The sequence below is a fragment of the Strigops habroptila genome, chromosome 6 (genome assembly GCF_004027225.2).
Source record: "Strigops habroptila isolate Jane chromosome 6, bStrHab1.2.pri, whole genome shotgun sequence".
NCBI classification, from domain to species: Eukaryota; Metazoa; Chordata; class Aves; order Psittaciformes; family Psittacidae; genus Strigops; species Strigops habroptila.
The window spans coordinates 26354146-26370989 of NC_044282.2; the positions used below are offsets into that span (position 1 = coordinate 26354146).

Here is a 16844-nt window from a genome sequence, read left to right on the forward strand (position 1 = left end):
ACTTGATTGTTCTAGTAGGGTGTACTATGTTATGCATGAATATGCTGTAGTCATTTTACTCAAACTTCTAGAATGGCATAAGCAGTTTCTGACAATGGGAATGTCAGGTGTCCTGATGAAAGATTTCCTGGCAACTGTAGTACAACAGATAAAGAGGTAATATGGATAAAGCAGCCGAAACTTTTTGTTAGTGGTAACGTCCCTTTTCAGTATATCTGCATATGAAAGACACAATTTATTTTGTGAAATGTATGAATTACGTTACAATTCCCAGTCGCTGATATTTAAGTGGTGACTCATGATGAAACTGCCAAACCTGATACGTTGATGAGAAATTTCATACGGAGCTGGCTACTGAGATGAAACCACTTACTTCTTTCAAAAGTCACTTAATCTTTCAGTCATTATCTCAGTCGGTGTTAATTTTACTGCTGTCCCTGTGTACAGGCTGGATGCCATCATGCTTCAAGTTGTGAATAAGGATGTTGGTGCATTATTTAAACTTGCCTTGGGTCCATGTTGACATGGATATGTGCTGTTGCAAAAGCTAGTGCCTTTAAAGAGGAGAGAGCGAAATGTTAGGCCCCTATAATTTGACGTGTCGTATCTTAGTGGGTAAATAAACCTTAGTTGGGTATTGAAAGCACCCTAGTAAGGAAGTGTTGCTGGTGTTTGAAAGCTGGTGATGACATTTGCATTTTGACCCTCTTAGGGACTGTTAGCTTGAGGCTCGCTCAGATGCGAGCATTTAGGAAAAGTAATGCTAATCATTAAAGCTGGAATTTGGTGGTGAATCGTAGTGAATTCTGATTATATTCAAGTTGTTACAGCTCCAGAGCTAAACCAGTTCAGAAGGGCTAGTATAACATGCTTGCAGCATGCAAAAAGCATGCTGGAGAATGCTTCCTGTGCATCGAGTACTAGTGGCTTTCCCAAGAACTTCATTCTTACCTAAAGATCTGAATTTAGTTTTATTTTTTTTTCCCCAATGAAATTCACTTTTAACTGCATTGGTTCTTGAGTATCTACAGATTCTTTTTAGTTAAGAAGTTAAAAATCTAAAGTGTGAGGACAAGTTCTAATTTTCCTGACTTAGTACATCATCTATAATTTTATTTCACTCCTTATTAAGGAAGGGTACCTTTAAATACCTTGCTAGCTACCAGCAGTTTCTTTTGAAGAGCTTTGTTCAGTATGTGAAGTTCAAACGTGTGAGTGAAACTTCTTGTGCAGCAGTGCTACATATAAAATGCTATATTGCTTAGGCAATATTACAAGTGGAAAGTGGAGTGACTTACAAGGCTGATCTAGAGCAAAATTGGAAGTAGCAATTCTTGAGTTCCAGTAAATGTTGATTAATTTAAAAGCTTGATGTGGGAGTAATGTTCTTTTGTTGCTTGCAGGAGTTGTATGTAGAATAATGTGGTCTGGATGCAGTTTTTTCATTTAATGCTTGCTTGTTGGTGGGTTTTAAATTCCGGAGTTTTTAGTGTTTTGATAGAAGCTAAGAACCATGTATTAACTAATTTTTGGAAATTAACTCTCTGATTCTTATAGGAAAGCGTGAATTATACTTGATTGGTTAGGTGCCTATCATAGTTCATAGCCAAGTTGAGCAATAGCTGGCCAAGAGAGGCAAAATAAATCTTCCTGTGGCATGACTACACTTCCAAGTTAAGTTTCACAAAAGTTGCTGAGTACTGATACTAGTCCAGCACATGTTTATTAATTCAGTATGGTCTGTATGAGAGACTAAACAGATGGCAAGTTGTATTCTGAGTGATGGGAGGAAATTTTTCTGAACTAATAAATGTGTCGTCCCCCCCCTTTTTTTTTAAACAGGAAAATGATCAAAAATGTAGGAAGAAATGCTTTTAGCTTATTCAGGTATGTAGTTGAAAAGCTTCTAAACGTTTTCTCATTTTAAGTCTAAACTGCTAACAGTTCAGGGAATTCTTTGTATTATGACAGTTGTTGATACACTTGATCAATTGACATGTTAAACTGGTATAGTAAGTAATTCTGTACGTAGCTGGAATTTAAGAACACTTGTTCCCCAAGGCACAATGTGTGCTGATAGCTGTGCCTAACCTTGGTTAGCTTTCAAACATATGTGCAAGGGTTTTAGTGTATGTTGTTATTGAAATATAACAAAGGACTGGAGAATGTTTCATTAAATTTACATTTTCTGTATTGCTTTTGTCTCATCTGTGATGATCCTATCCCGAACCTGATTTCCTTGCTGAAAAAACAAATACGGATCCGGATTCTGAGATGAGAACCAAAAGATTTCATCTAAACTTTCTGAAAAGTATTATAACTTCTATGAGGTTTTAGGCTTTTTTACAGAAATGGTAACACCTTGATGTATAGCGTTGTGTGCTTACTTGCAAATTGCAATTTCTCCCTCAAATGAGCCTTGTTTTCTTCTTCCAGTGATGAGTCGGAACACTTTGCCACTGCTGCCTTGCAAATGTGGATGATCTGTAACTGGAAGGAAGAGTAACACCGGAAGAGTTTTTTTGGCTTGGAGTGGGATGCTGTGCTTTTAAAAGCCTGCTGAAACAGCTGCTGCAATTTTGTTTAGTCGATACTGTTCTCAGAAGCTGCATGTGAACCAAAATCACACACTCTGCATATTTAAAATAGCGCTTTTCCCAGAACATTGAGCTGCCCTCTGTAAGAAGGATAGCAGCAATATTAGGGAAATGGGTGTTGAGCTTCAATAGATGGAAAAAACCCTCAGAGTATTTGCCCTTTTAAAATATTGTAAGGGTCTGCAGACTTGCTGATAGTGAAGATCTGTAATAACTCAAAACAATGGTACTCACAGGTAGGCCCTGTAAAGAGAGGGAGAAGGCAAAATGGGTACTCAAATTCAAACCAGCGAGCCTGCTTTTTGAAGGTTGTGTCACGCAGGAGATAGGATGAAGTAGATGAGGTGGATGTGGTATGGAGGCATAAACATGAAACACTTGTAAGAAATATATACAGGTATCATGAGAAAAGTGTGGTTGCAGAGAAGTTAACCCAAGGCTTGTCTTGAAGTCTGTCTAGTGAAGGAGAGGGAAATTCATGCCACTGCAGAATGAAAAGACCGGTACCACAACAATGGAACTATCCTTCAAGGAACATGCTGGCAACGTTACCCGCTTGCTTTGTGGGGAAAAGAGGTCAGTAGTGGGAGAAGGGAATACACACGTTAGAGCTTATGCTTTGAGCAGCCACTTGAAAACTAGTGTGGCTGTATCACAGTAGCAGTGTATTTGCTGTATTCAGCAAATTGGCCCTCTGCCACAGAGGAGTGAGGGATCATAAATCGGTCATAGAGTAAATTGGATTTTAGAGACAAATTGTTATGTACAAAAAATGTAATCTGTCTTAAAGCATGGCTCAAACTTGATTTATCAGTAATGCTTTATAAAGGAAGAAACGTGAGAGTGGCATGATGCGTAAAAATTGATAGAGCTACAGTTACTGAACTATTTCAAAATGAAGCAAAATACAGAAAAACTACCCTATAGTCTGCAGCCAAAAATGACAGCACTGGGTGTCAGCAGCTCTCTTCCTTGAGAGGCTTGAAGGAATTCCTGTAGCTCATGAAATGTGCTTGTATCTAAGTGACAAATTCCATGAAAAGCCTAATTTTCTGTCTAAGCAGCGTCATGAAGTGCAGAACATTACCAGTAGCAGCACCTAAAGCATTGGGAATATCAGAAATAAGTATCCATGTGACTACTAAAACGCACGCTAGGAATCTGAGCTCCAGGAGCGTATTGGCTCACTGAGCACCTCCTGTGCTGGAGTTACTGCTAACAAGCAGAAACCAGTGACTTTGCCTAAAGGCCGCTCCTTTTCAGCAAGTGGCTGTGTAAATCACAATGTATGGGAACCTACAGAAGTCTGCAGAGCAGCTTTCCCTTCATTACTTTCATCAGGATTTATTATTTTATGAACAAATGCTACTGAGAAGGGTAGGTATTTCCATGTGCCATATTTTGTACATGCTGTTTCTTGAATAAAGATGAAGATGTGGAAAAACCTAGCTGTTGCACATCAGGTCTGTAGTCACACCACGGTGTTCCTTGACAGCTTGTGCTTTGCAAGAGCTACAAAGGCAACGTGGCCTTGTTGCTCTGGCTGGTTCAGCATGTGTTGGACATGTGATGAGCCACATTGTACTTGAGTGACTCCTGGACAACATAAACTCCATTAGTGATTATGCACTTCAGAAATGGGACTGGGCCTGTCTTCGTCTGTTGCCCACTGCAGTTCCGTGAAAAATCTGGGTGCTGTTGACAATGTCTAGTGAAGTTCCTTGGATGGTAAGTCAAAACAGTTGCCAGTCTTAGCTAGGTCAGCCTCTTCTGGAGGAAAAAAGATGCCAAAGACCAGAGAAATGGGTGATACAGCAGCAATGCTTGGCAAGTACTTTGTTAGATTCTCAAAAAGATCTGCGTATGGCTTGAGTTACAGGACTTAGAAGAGTGTTTGTGTTCTGGCATGTTCAGGTACCATGTATTTATCCTTTGGGCTGATGCTGATACAAAATTTGGAAGCTTTTAAGGAGGTATTGGTATGTGTAAATTTTAGAGAGAATGAGTTTGCCTTGTGATTTCTAGGCTCAAATAAAAGAATTTGTGGCTTGTGGGTGGCACTAAAGATACTTGAAGTACTTCAGATCAGTCATGTTCTGCATGTTCCGAAGTATTCTTTGGGGATAGTCTCTGACAGTATTGGATAAAGGGTGCTGGGGAATGTTACTGTACATATCAGGCAGTGGAGGCTTGTCTCCAGGAGCAGTGTTTAATCATTAAAAAGATACACCTCGGCATAGGAAAAGATTGATGAGGCCAGTGATGAGGCATATTGGCTGTTCAGCTGCAGACCTTCGTGTATGAATGTTCCTGTGCTTTAGGGCTGCAGAAGATGGGATTAGTAGTATAGAAAGTGTGATGTTTACAAAAATGAACAAATGTTTTAACTATGATGTTAGACTCCAGAGACTTTGGAATATGGGACTAGTGAAAATTACACAGAAACATCATTTTTATAACCAAGGTGGAAAGAGTAATACTTGTAATGGTTTTTTTGCTTGGCAGGAGAGGGGTATTTTGTTTGCAAACCACTTGTGGATTTAGTTCTTCTGGCATGCTTTTGAGTCTAGTAAGATGTTTTATACAAGTGATTTAGATAAGGGGCTCTAGTTGTGAAGAGTTTGTGTGATACATTTGGAACACATGGCATGAGATGTCTCTGCAAAAATACTTAATTAAACTTCAGTTTTACAAAATAGCTTGCTATATTTAAAGCTTTGTTAAGATTGTGCAGTAAACAGCATGAAAGCACTTAGCTTTTTTGCGCTTTAAATAGTCTGGGGAAATCTTGAACTAACCATCATTAGTGTTGAACTTCAAGCGTCACATGGCTGTTGGGCTGTGGTCCAGGAAATCAATGGCTAGACAAACTTTATTCTGGATTATTGCCACGTGCCAGTCTTAGTTACTGGGCAAAAAAAAGCAGAGCCTTTTTTTTGAGTTAAATGAAAGGTGGGTTTGAAAGCAAGAGGAGGACCTTGCAACCACAGTGAACATAAAAGAGTAGCTCCGCATAAATGCTTTGTTTCCGTTTAAGTAGTGAGGTCCCTGTTAAGGTGGGAGGTTTTGTCTGTTGCTGAAGAACCTGTCTTGCTGGTGGAGGCTGTAGATCCATGAACAGAGTTTCAAGTGAGTGAAACTAAGCTAACAGCTATCTTGCCACAGCAGTCCTGCTGCGGTGTGGGTACACTGGCTACTGTGAAGCCTGTCAGAAGTAACTGATCCTAGCAAGCAGAAATTGTGTGCTGCCTTGGCCACAGTGGTAGTGTGTGGGTTTGCCGCCTTCTGGTGCAGGCCAGCTCTTAATTGTGTAAACTTGCCACATAAAGCTTGGGTATGAGTATTGACAATTAAAAACGGGCCTTGAAGTAGCAGCTGGTAGAGAACAGGACTCCTTACGACAGTCAAATGTGGACACAGCAGAGCGAGCATGTTAGACTTTGCCCAAGGAATGCTATTTTTTGTGTTGCAGAGTGTTTTACACCCTGACTTTGGGTCAGTAGTTTTTCTGTATGCCCCCTCCGCAGTTCAGAGGACAAATTTTGAGTTGTAATCTGGAGCATGAGAGAATTTAAGAGACAAATGGTAATTCAAGGTGAGTGGAGTACAGAGGGAGGCCTTTGCTGTGTCAATGTATATGTCCAATGATTTACATTCTCTGCACTTTTTGTTATTAGAACCGGTATTACAAGCACTTTGCTTGTCTGCCCTTGTCTGTTTCCCTTGGAGGATACTGGAAAAGTAAAATTAAAATTATGAATTCCATTTTCTCTCAAATGTCATGTGGCTTTATAGTTGATAGTCCAGTTGAGCTGTGAGGGCTATGAAGACAGTACTTCTCTCTGCCATTGTCTCAAACTTCCTGCAGGCTCCAGAGGACAAAGTGGTATTTGATGCTCAGAAGAATGGCTGTATTGAGTGGGACAAAGTCTGCCTCGCTCAGTATTCTGTCTGAGGATGACCAGTATAAGGAACAGGAGAAGTATAGAGAGCCTTTCCAGCAGTTTGCTTGGGAATTTCCTGAGGAGATCTTCATTTGTATTTGAATACTGCTTGGCAATTACAACCAATCTTCATTTAAAAATGTGAAACATGAATGTTGTGGGCTGTAAATATATGAAGTAGTGCGCATGTCAGTAACTGCAGGGAGGGCAGGATTGGCAGGGGGCTGAAGTAAAAGCTTTTTTTCTTTCCTGTTAGAAGCCGATGTTGCTTTCAACTCTCACATTAGTGAAAACAGAGGTAAGTGGAGTCCAGTTAAGGCCCCAGCGACAGGTCAGCTTTACTGCTTAATTGAGCTATGTTGGAGGTGAAAATCTGAAGTACTGACGTGTGCTTTGGAGTACCCCTGAGCTGCGCTTCATACTTAAGGCTTCTCACCAGACCAATAACTTACTTTTTTTTTCCCCTGTGATTGGAGTTCTCAGTAACTGAAGGAACACTGTCCCAGCAATGATGGTACTAGTTTTATGGTTGCAAGTGAGGAATGATTAAAATCTGCCCCAAAATAAAATTCAGTTATTTTATATATATGGGAAGAAGCTAGAAAGAAGTGAGTGGACTGAAATAAAAGAAACGCTTACACCTTATTTTGGAGTTGGTAAGTTGATTGAAACGTACTCTTAAATCATCTTAAGATCATTGAAGAGGAAGAATATACAGCTACCATTAAATTGGTGTACTTACATTGACAATTTTGCCTATTTAGGCAATAACTTGCCCTAGCATTAGTTGCTTGTTTTCAGTCAGAATGAGGGATGTCGCAGATACCAGAGTCCTGAAAGAAACTAGAGACTGTGTGTTGTGGTTCAACCTGAGCTGAAAATGAATTACCACACAGCTGCTTGCTCACTCCCCCTTTGGTGGTGTGGGAGGAGAATTGGAAAAAAATGTAAAAGCCTGTGGGTTGATATAAGAGCAGTTTAATAATTGAAATGAAATACAATAATTATAATGCAAATGGAGATAATAAAAAAGAAATAAAACCTAAGACAGACAAGTGATGCACAATACTATCACTGGCAGCCACCTGCTGACTGATGCCCAGCCCGTTCCAGAGCAGACATTGGTACTTCCCAACCAACTCCCCCCAGTTTATATACTGAGCATCATGTTCCAAACAGTTCAGAGTATTACTATTCATTCCCTGGTATATCTTAGAGTAAATATTTTGTGAATAAAGTTGGGTTATCTTTTGGGTTCTGAAAATTTTATTAAGCTACCTATTACCTATTGCAAAAAAAAAAAGATGTTTGGTTTGTGGGAATTAATGCTCCCCCTTCTTTGTGTTTTACGGATTATAAACTGCATAATATAAAACAAGTAAGTTTAACAGTAGGAACAAGAGTTACTTTCAGAACATCTTAAAATAGTATTTTATAAACTATCACAGTGCTGAGAATGTTCCCCCCCAAAAAAAATTAAGGGGGGGAAGGATGGGGAAGGACAGTGTCTGGGTTTTTGAAAACATGTTTTTGAAGAAGCACTCTTACAGTTGCCAGAATTGGCTTGTTTTCACTTATGTGTACTTGAACTTAACAAGTTCTGTTGCTAATGAAAAGTCATTCAGCATAGTTTCTGCTAATTTGATGTACAGGCTGTAATGCTGCTAGAAACCTTTTTTTCCAGGTAAAGGGAACTTTATATGATGATCCTTTGGCAGGGTTGACTGCAAGGTGTTTTGTTGTGGTTTCGCCTTTTATTAACTGCTATGGCAAGACGACTGGAAATTGTATGCGTACTTTCTACTGGGAGCTTCATGTAGTTTCTAGTTTTATAATTAAAGTAAGACTGAACAATTGCTGTGATATATTTTCTATAAAACTGCAGCCCCATTATGAGCCATCCTGGATATGGAAAAGTCCAAACTTTTAGCTTACTAAAGAAGAAAGATCATTTGCCTGGAGTTCCACAGGTTTGAAGAGAGACCTCGCTTCTTGTTAGGATCTGACATTATCAAGATCTGAAGACCACCAGTGAAGACTATATACTCTGAAAGGGTATTTGCTTCTGCATCTGCTGCTTTTCCCTAAAGGCTAGTTTTGGATTACTAGTTGTGATTTTTCCACTGAAATGTGACTGGGAAATCTTAGTTTATTCTCGACTAGGAAAATGCTTTTATATTGAAAAATGAGTATGCATGTTTGGCCTTTTCTGAAGTTATTTCTATAGAAAACAGATTGTCTCTGGAAGCTTGGGCTGTCTTCCAGCATGAGCTTTCTTGCTCTGAGCCAAGGTTGGGGTCTTGGTATCCAAAACTATTGCATAGTCCTCAGCAATAGGACTGATCTGTCCCGATCTCCTAAAGATCCTATTGCTCCTCTTCCGTACTAGACCTGTATTACTTTCCCCCAAAGAGTTATGCATTAAACATCCTGAGAACTGAGGCAAAAATACAACATTACAAAAGACTGCTGCGTATCTATTCAGTGTTAATCCCAGAAGGGCTGTAAGAGCAATAGTATATGAAACTTCAGCAAAGGAAAGAAAAAAAAAAGTCTTCAGGAAATTTTTCTCTCAGACTCAAGGACATAATAATTAAATTCAAACACCTGTTGAGCTGTAAAAACATGACCAGTTCCTGTAATTGATGTGATTTGACAGCTGTGTGATGTGATTTGACAGCTGTGATTTGCTCTTCAGAAACAGGGGACAGCCTGCAAATAAGAGTAACTGATAAGCTGAATTGCAGATCTATGAGGAATGATGGCTTCAGGTTGTTTCAGATGTGGAAGGGAAGTATTTCTTTCTCCACTTACATGTTGATACTGGGCTCTTTGTGCTGGAAAGTTCCAGGCAATAAAGTAGGAGTTAGGAAAATGTGGAAGGTAAGTATTATTTTAAGTAAAGATCTTTCCTACTCAACGATTAACATAAAAATCAACTGCACTTCTTTGCATAGTATTCTCGGAAGAACCATAACCATATTTCTTGTTCAGAAATATATCAATTCTGCAAAAATAGGCTCTGTTGCACTTGTTGCTCTTCTCCTTGACTATTTTGAAGGCTGGCTAGGAAACAGGCCCCTCATTTCTGCCTTTTTAATGAATTTGAATGTCTGTGAAGATGATAGCCTTTTCTATAGCAGCAACAAAAAGAAGGATCAGCAGAACTGGCATCCAGCCTTGGAAGCAAAACATTCTGAGCTTCTGCTAGAGCTTCCAATAGAAATATGATGAAGAGGTTTTAAAAAATTCCTGAGCTGTCTTTATTTCATATATAATCTAACCCTACCTCTCAAATGCAGTCCTAAAGATAAATAACACAGAAAATGTTCTCTCTTGGGCCAAGCTGAGACAATCTCCTGTTGTACTGCCATTTAACCTTAATTTGAATTTAGCAATCTTTGCTGGGGAGCATAGACTGATTGCTTGCTGAGAAATATGACTAGCAATTGGGCAGTCAGAGCCTGAGGGAAAATGCTGATGTGTTACCAGCACTGTTGCTGTCAGCCTGAGGCTGGAAGAACCCACCTGTGTTACCGTGGCTGAGTTGTTGAAAGCAGGTGAACTGCTAAGCTGGGAATGTCTTGTGTTTGTTTTCGAAAGGTATTTGCATCAACTGTGCCTAGCCTACAAAAGTTTATACCTCAAGCACCCTCCTTTCTCATTTCTGTTCTAATTCTTTTTTTTCTTTTTTTCCCACTGTGTGCTTAGACTGGAGTTCATAGCACTGTAGGCCAGAAGATTCTTCTGCTTGTTGGTTATTGCCTCGTTTGGCCACAGCAGATCTGAAACTGGTTAACAGTTTTCATGCATCATTGAATTTACTAACCAGGACTGATCTTTTAATATAAGTTTAAAGTGGTTAAAAATAAATGTTGGCACTAAATTACAAAGATTTACCTTTTAGTGTACATGAGAAGATCTCTTGAGTAAGAATCGATTGATTGATTGATTGATTTAGTTTTCTTGGGAGACACTTAAGCTATTGTTGTGGCAGTAAAATCTAAAAGCTCTTGAACTGGAAGAGTTGAAAGAATTTAGGAACTCCTGCAGTTAAGTATCATCAGTGATTTTAACAATTTTTTAATTGATATTTATATTGATCCTGCTGGAACTAAGAATTGATGTATTGGCAGTAAAAATATCCTCACACAGTTGCATTGACTTCTCTTACTGCTCTGTAAGCGCCTCCAAACATTGCTATCCATAGGTACATAACTCCAGTTGGAAAACACAAGAGCTACTAGAAGTGTTTTGGTTAACTTGAATGTGGCATCAATAAACAAGTTCACAGGTTTATCAGCTGTGTATTTAACTGCATCAGTCATAAAGTGATCATTTTTTTAATTGACCCTGATTTAAGTTTTCAAAGTGAAACTTCGCTGTAATCATTCTTACTTGCTGTTACTTTTAAGATCTAAACTTTAAAAAAGAAAAACCAACCCTGTATATTTTTACAAGATCAAAGAGACACTTCCAAGTTTATTTTCTGAAGGCAGATTGAAAGCATAATGTTCTTCATATGTCTCCTGCAGATCACAGAATAGCAATTTATTCTTTTTTCTAGTGCCCAGTTGCTAGGTAAAATTAAAACTTTGCTTCCCTAAAGAACTAAATTATTGCTTCTAGTAGCATAATGCAGCTGTATTAGTTGCACTGTATTAACTTACGAATTTGTTCCGGTTTCAGAACAGGTTATGCTGCCTGTACTGCCCCGTGCAAAACAACAGAGATACCTGGCTACTGCTACGCAAACTTATACACGTGTGCTGAAACTGTGTGTTAGCTTAAGATCGAATTCTGGTATATCTCAAGGCCAATGTAAAAGTATAGAGTAAATCTTCTGAAAGAAGGCTATTAAAAAGCAGCAAGTAGAGCCTGAGTAGCAGTAGTTCCTCCTCCTTGTGCCCTAGTCTGGAGTTTGTGCTCTAAATAAGAACTCCCTTAGTGCAGCATACTCCAGGCATATTAAAAAAAAAAAAAAAAAAAAAAAAAAGGAAAATAGAAAAAGCAGTCATATACAGAAGGTTGTATTGTCTGCTCTTGGGATCTGCAGAAATGCTGCATTTATGTAGTCACTTCCTCCTTGTACCTGGCAAGGACTGTAAGGGGTGGGAGGGTGGAGATTGTTCCATTCTTACAAAGACCTTGAAGACAGAAGGTTATTTGGGCTCACCCATGCTTGAAAGGATTTTAGATTGTTAGTTACATGTTAAGCAGCCTGGAACACTTATTCTGGAAGCTGTGTATTGCAACTGCTGCATCAGGCACTTTCCCTCCTGAGTAATCAGCAATGTCATTACGAGTCAACTAAACAGTCCTGGGACATGAGCTCAATCACTGGAAACAGGTCATCTGTGCCACTGAGGGTTAACGCAGTCTGACAACTGAAGCCTGGGCCAGCTAGCACACTCCCACATATAATACTTGGGCATGGGTTAGAGGTTAAGGTGGATGAGAGTTTAGCTGTGGGAATGCAAGCTGCAGAGTCCATGTTTGCCTTACGGCTGGAGAAGAGCCTGTAACCTCTCCCATCTACAGTAAGGCTGTGTGGCCAGTGCCTGTGCTCTCTGGTGCGCTGGGCTCTCCTGGGAGAGAGGTCCAGCCCTCAGGGACAATATTCTGTGACCTAGTGACATCGTGTCTGCCTTTGGAGATGGGCTTAGTGCACAAAGGAACTCACATGGGGTTAACTGGATTTGAAGGGTCCCCCTTCTTTTGTTCCACCCTTCAGCTGGCTTTGTGAGTGTGCTGGAATCCCAATGGCTGCTAGTCAGCACAGGCATGTAAGGGCAGGGCTGGATGGGTGTCCGGTGCGGAGGAAGATCTAAATAGAGCAGGAAGGTCTGTATTGACACTTCATTTGTGGCTCTGCGCTGCTCTCAAGTGCAGCTTCAGCACTTGGCTCTCTCGCACTGCGCAAGTGGACAGGACAGCACTACTGTCCTGAGATGACTTTGAGATATTCTGGAAGACGGATACTGATGAGGAACATGCTCTGCAGTTCTCCTGCATGAGTCCTTCTCATAAGGCAGAACATAGTAGGATATGGAGGAATCTGTTTCCTCCAGCCCTTCCATGCTAATTTGATGAAAACTTAGGGGAGCAACAACTCTTTGGTCACTTCTTTGCTGAATATCTTGTCTCCTCTTTTCATGGAGCTTTGCCAGGCACTGACCTAATGGTAACACTCCTCTATGTAACAGTTTAAAGCATCAGATGCTCAGGGGAACCCACTTTTTGGCATGGAAAAGGCAGTAGTAGTTTTCTCCTAACTCTCACTTTTGTACCCACAGCAATAGTAAGGCAGTACTTTTTTCTTCAGATTGGGAAACCTCTTCCTGCAGTTTCCTCACCCTTTATAAGCTTGTGAGCTATTTGTATAGGAAGCCTGTGGTTTATAGGTCTATAGGGGGAAGAGGAATATGTGATTAGAGGAAATCTGGAGGAAGAGAAACATTTGCACGTATACTTCTGCAGGCAGTGGGAAGCATTTTGGATGAGAGGAACAGATCAGTGATAGCATGTTCTGCTTGCTGCAATGACAGGTATTTGTACCATCAGACTGAAGAGTTAAGTCCAACATTCAGTCTCCAGCAGTGGGTATTAGGTAACAGGAAAATGCAAAGATGGGGCATAGATATTTTCTGCTAGTACTCTCCGATATGCTCCCCCATCTTCCACTAACTTTCGCTGCAGACTTTAAATTGGGGTGCTATCTCTGCATTTAATAACTTTAGAGTGAAGTTTCTTCCATTAGTTAGGCTAGTTACTTTGGGGGGTTGTGGAAATACTGACAGCTTCATGTGACAATGAATTCCCCAGCTTAGTTGCATGTGTGTAAAAGTAGCTCTTTTTTGCTTTGCTATCTGAGGGTTTGATTTGGTCCCTCCTTGATTTTCCATTGGAAGAAAGGGTAGTTATTCTTTGGTTTTCCCATGCCACTTCTGACTTTCTAGGCCAGTATTATGTTCTCTCATCTGTGTTGAAGGTATAGGTTCTGAATAACTCCTAACAACACTGCTTTTTTTGACAGTAAGTGTAGGGCATTTATAGTTCCTTGTTACAAGGCTGGGCATCTGTTTTCTGAGTGATAATAATCAGTTTGGAATGGCTTTGAGTTGGCATTTTCATATATATATATGGAAGTGACTTCGCTGCTTTGTGTGCATGCAAAAATAGTGTTCTTCTCCACTCTTCTTTCAATACTTACACATTAACCTATAGTGTTCTGCAAAATACATTGAATTCTACAATGATTGATCTGAACCCATGGCTGATAAACAACTGTGTTAAATCCTCTAACTTAAATTAGAAAAGAGCTGAAGGCATTAGTGGAATGTGAACTCAACTATCTTCTGCTGCTTCTGTTATGCCTTTCTCTTAGAAGTTCTGGAGTGTTTGGTGGAGTGTATGTGTGTACCTGTGTGTGGAGGGTGGGAAAGGGAGAGTGATATTGACTGGAAAGAGGAAAAAGCAGTGACTAGTACTGGAAAGAAGGACTTAAAGCCATAGATACTTTGCAGAAATAAGCAGTTCAGTTCTTTCACTGTCACTGTTGCTATAGCACAGCTGTTTACAGCTTTTGCTTTAGCAAAAGCCTTAAAGCCAACGGTATCCTGGGCTGTATCAAAGGAAGCATGACCAGCACATTGAGGGATGTGATTCTCCCCCTCTACTCTGCTCTCTTGAGACCCCACCTCGAGTATGGCATTCAAATCTGGGACCCCCAACACAAGAGGGTTGTGGACCTGTTGGAGCAAGTCCAGAGGAGGCCATGAAGATGCTCTGGGGGCTGGAGCACCTCTCCTGTGGAGACAGGCTGAGAGAATTTGGATTGTTCAGGCTGGAGAAGAGGAGGCTCTGGGAGACCTTAGAGCTGCTTCCGGTACCTACAGATTAGAGAAATCTGGAGAGGGACTTTTTACAAGGGCACGTGACAGAACAAGGGGTGTCCTGGGTTCAGCTGTAGCAGTCATTTTTATCTGTAGCTGGTGCAGTGCTGTGCTTTTCGACTTTAGCCTGGGAACAACGCTGATAACACACCAGTGTTTTTAGTTGTTGCTAAGTAATGTTTACTCCGACCAAGGACTTTCTCAGTCTCATGCTTTGCCAGGGAGGAGGGGAAGCCGGGAGGAAGCAGAGACAGGACACCTGACCCAAACTAGCCAAAGGGGTATTCCATACCACAGCACGTCATGCCCAGTATATAAACCGGGGGGAGTTATCCAGGAGGCTGAGATCCCTGCTCAGGTCGGGCTGGGTATTGGTCAGCAGGTGGTGAGCAATTGTATCCTCTCCCCTTGTTATTTCACTAATCATTATTATCACTGGTGGTAGCAGTAGTGGTTTTGTATTATACCTTAGTTACCGGACTGCTCTTATCTCAACCTGTGGGAGTCACATTCTTTTGATTCTCCTTCCCATCCCTCTGGGAGCGGGGGGAGGAAAAAGGGAGGGAGTGAGCGAGCAGCTGCGTGGTTCCGAGTTACTGGCTGGGCTTAAACCACGACAAGGGGTAATGGCTTTAAACTGAATGTGAGTAGATTTAGATTAGACATTAGGAAGAAATTCTTTACTGTGAGGGTGGTGAGACACTGGCACAGGTTGCCCAGGGAAGCTGTGGCTGCCCCATCCCTGGCAGTGTTCAAGGCCAGGTTGGACGAGGCTTTGAGCAATGTGGTCCAGTGGAAGGTGTCACTGCCTGTGGTAGGGGGCTAGAACTAGATGAGCTTTAGGGTCCCTTTGAACCCAAACTATTCTGTGATTTGGTCTGTCTATGTAAAATTCAATACCAAAAGAACTCCCGGAAGAGCCCCGCTCCTCATTGCCAGGCTTGTTCGCTGCCTGTGACTATGTGGGCAAATATTTAGCAGAATGTAGGTGATTTCAACTCCAAAAGCCCCAAAATGTACGGTGTCAAGTCTGTAGGAGCAGGCTCCTCATCCATCCCACAAAACCAGAAGAATTAAATATTAGTGAAAAAATAGTTACTTTGTTTTTTGGATTTGGGGGGTGGGGAGTCTTTCCAAATTTCAATAAAGCAGCATCAATTAGTCAGTGGATAGAGTTGTATTTGTAAAGATAAGGATAATTAACCATATCACAGAATCCATCCCTTTGCTCAAGCAAGGCCATTTAGAGCTGTTTGCCCAGGACCATGCCCAGATGGCTTTTGAACATCTCCAAGGGTGGAGACTCCACAGCCTCTCTAGGCAACCTGTGCTCAGCCACCCTCAGAGTGAAAAGGTACCTTCTGATGTTCAGAGGGAACCTCCCGTGTTTCAGTTTGTTCCCACGGCCTCTGGTCCTGTAAACCATACTGGATATGCAAAGACTTTCTTTGCTGCATTTGTTTTCCTGACGTAGTTGGAAGTGAAATGTTCGAAGAGTTAGCAGGGTCAAAGTTAGAGCCTTAGAAACAGTTTAAACAAACAGGGGAATAACCTTGATTTTAATTAAGGCTACTTTTGGCAATGTGAGAAGATGCACAAAGAATGTAACCGGAAAGAATGTTATAAGAAAATATTACTGCAGTTTAGTCTTTCTTTGCTGAAATCATGTGGCAATTTTAGACTGTCAGTTACTTTTTAGAATGGAAGAACTCTCAAATCTGCATATTAAAATGTAAGACTGAGCCATTCAGTCATACATGAAAAAGCTTTCTCCTGAAGAAAATTTCATATATCTGATTCATCTCCCTTTGGTTAATTTCTGACTTGTGTTTTTGTCTTCATAGGCACAGGCCTTGTATTTTGTAACTCAACCCATCTTTTAAGACACAGAGCTGCTGACTGATAGAATGAACAAATTAAACAGACTTTCAATTAAACTCTTTCCCCAAGTAGTCTCATTTTACCAAGGATCTCACGGGGCAAATAGGCCAGTGGCCAGCAATGCACTACATGGAATAAACTGCAGACTGCAGTCCTTTCCTGAAGTTAGATATTCTCATACAGATATATTAATAACTTGGCAGCCTTGCCAAGGAGGCTAGGAGCTAGGAGTGGGTTGGAAAACCCATTCCCGAGAGGCCCCAAGAGTGGCTGAATCATTTCTGAATTGTGCTGTGGCAGATGTGGCACAGGGGGCTTGTTCCGTGATACATTTGTGACAAATATCAAGCAGTGATATTTGTGTGCGACCAGAGTGATCCGTCCCTCTAACGCTGTACCTGGTGCGGTTCATAGCTCAGGTACAGCAAACTCTACAGCTGATCCTCAATTCCCAATGCGTGAGCACTTGGGAAAGGCATCATAGAAACTGAAGGTAAAATTGCTGTTGACTCTCATAGATTTTCATG

General features: G+C 40.9%; 1 long non-coding RNA gene and 2 other non-coding genes across 3 annotated transcripts; all 3 read left to right on the forward strand.

Moving 5' to 3' along the window:
* Positions 1 to 293: 293 nt before the first annotated feature.
* On the forward strand, positions 294 to 361 carry LOC115610165. The gene has a single exon (XR_003992139.1). It is a non-coding gene; the product is annotated as a small nucleolar RNA SNORD50 (small nucleolar RNA).
* A 1844-nt stretch (positions 362 to 2205) lies between these two features.
* On the forward strand, positions 2206 to 2276 carry LOC115610164. Its single transcript, XR_003992138.1, has one exon. It is a non-coding gene; the product is annotated as a small nucleolar RNA SNORD50 (small nucleolar RNA).
* Positions 2277 to 6204: 3928 nt separating this feature from the next.
* Positions 6205 to 12805, forward strand: LOC115609213. The gene is made up of 2 exons (XR_003991779.1): positions 6205 to 8328; positions 9323 to 12805. It is a non-coding gene; the product is annotated as an uncharacterized LOC115609213 (long non-coding RNA).
* The last annotated feature ends 4039 nt before the right edge of the window (positions 12806 to 16844 follow it).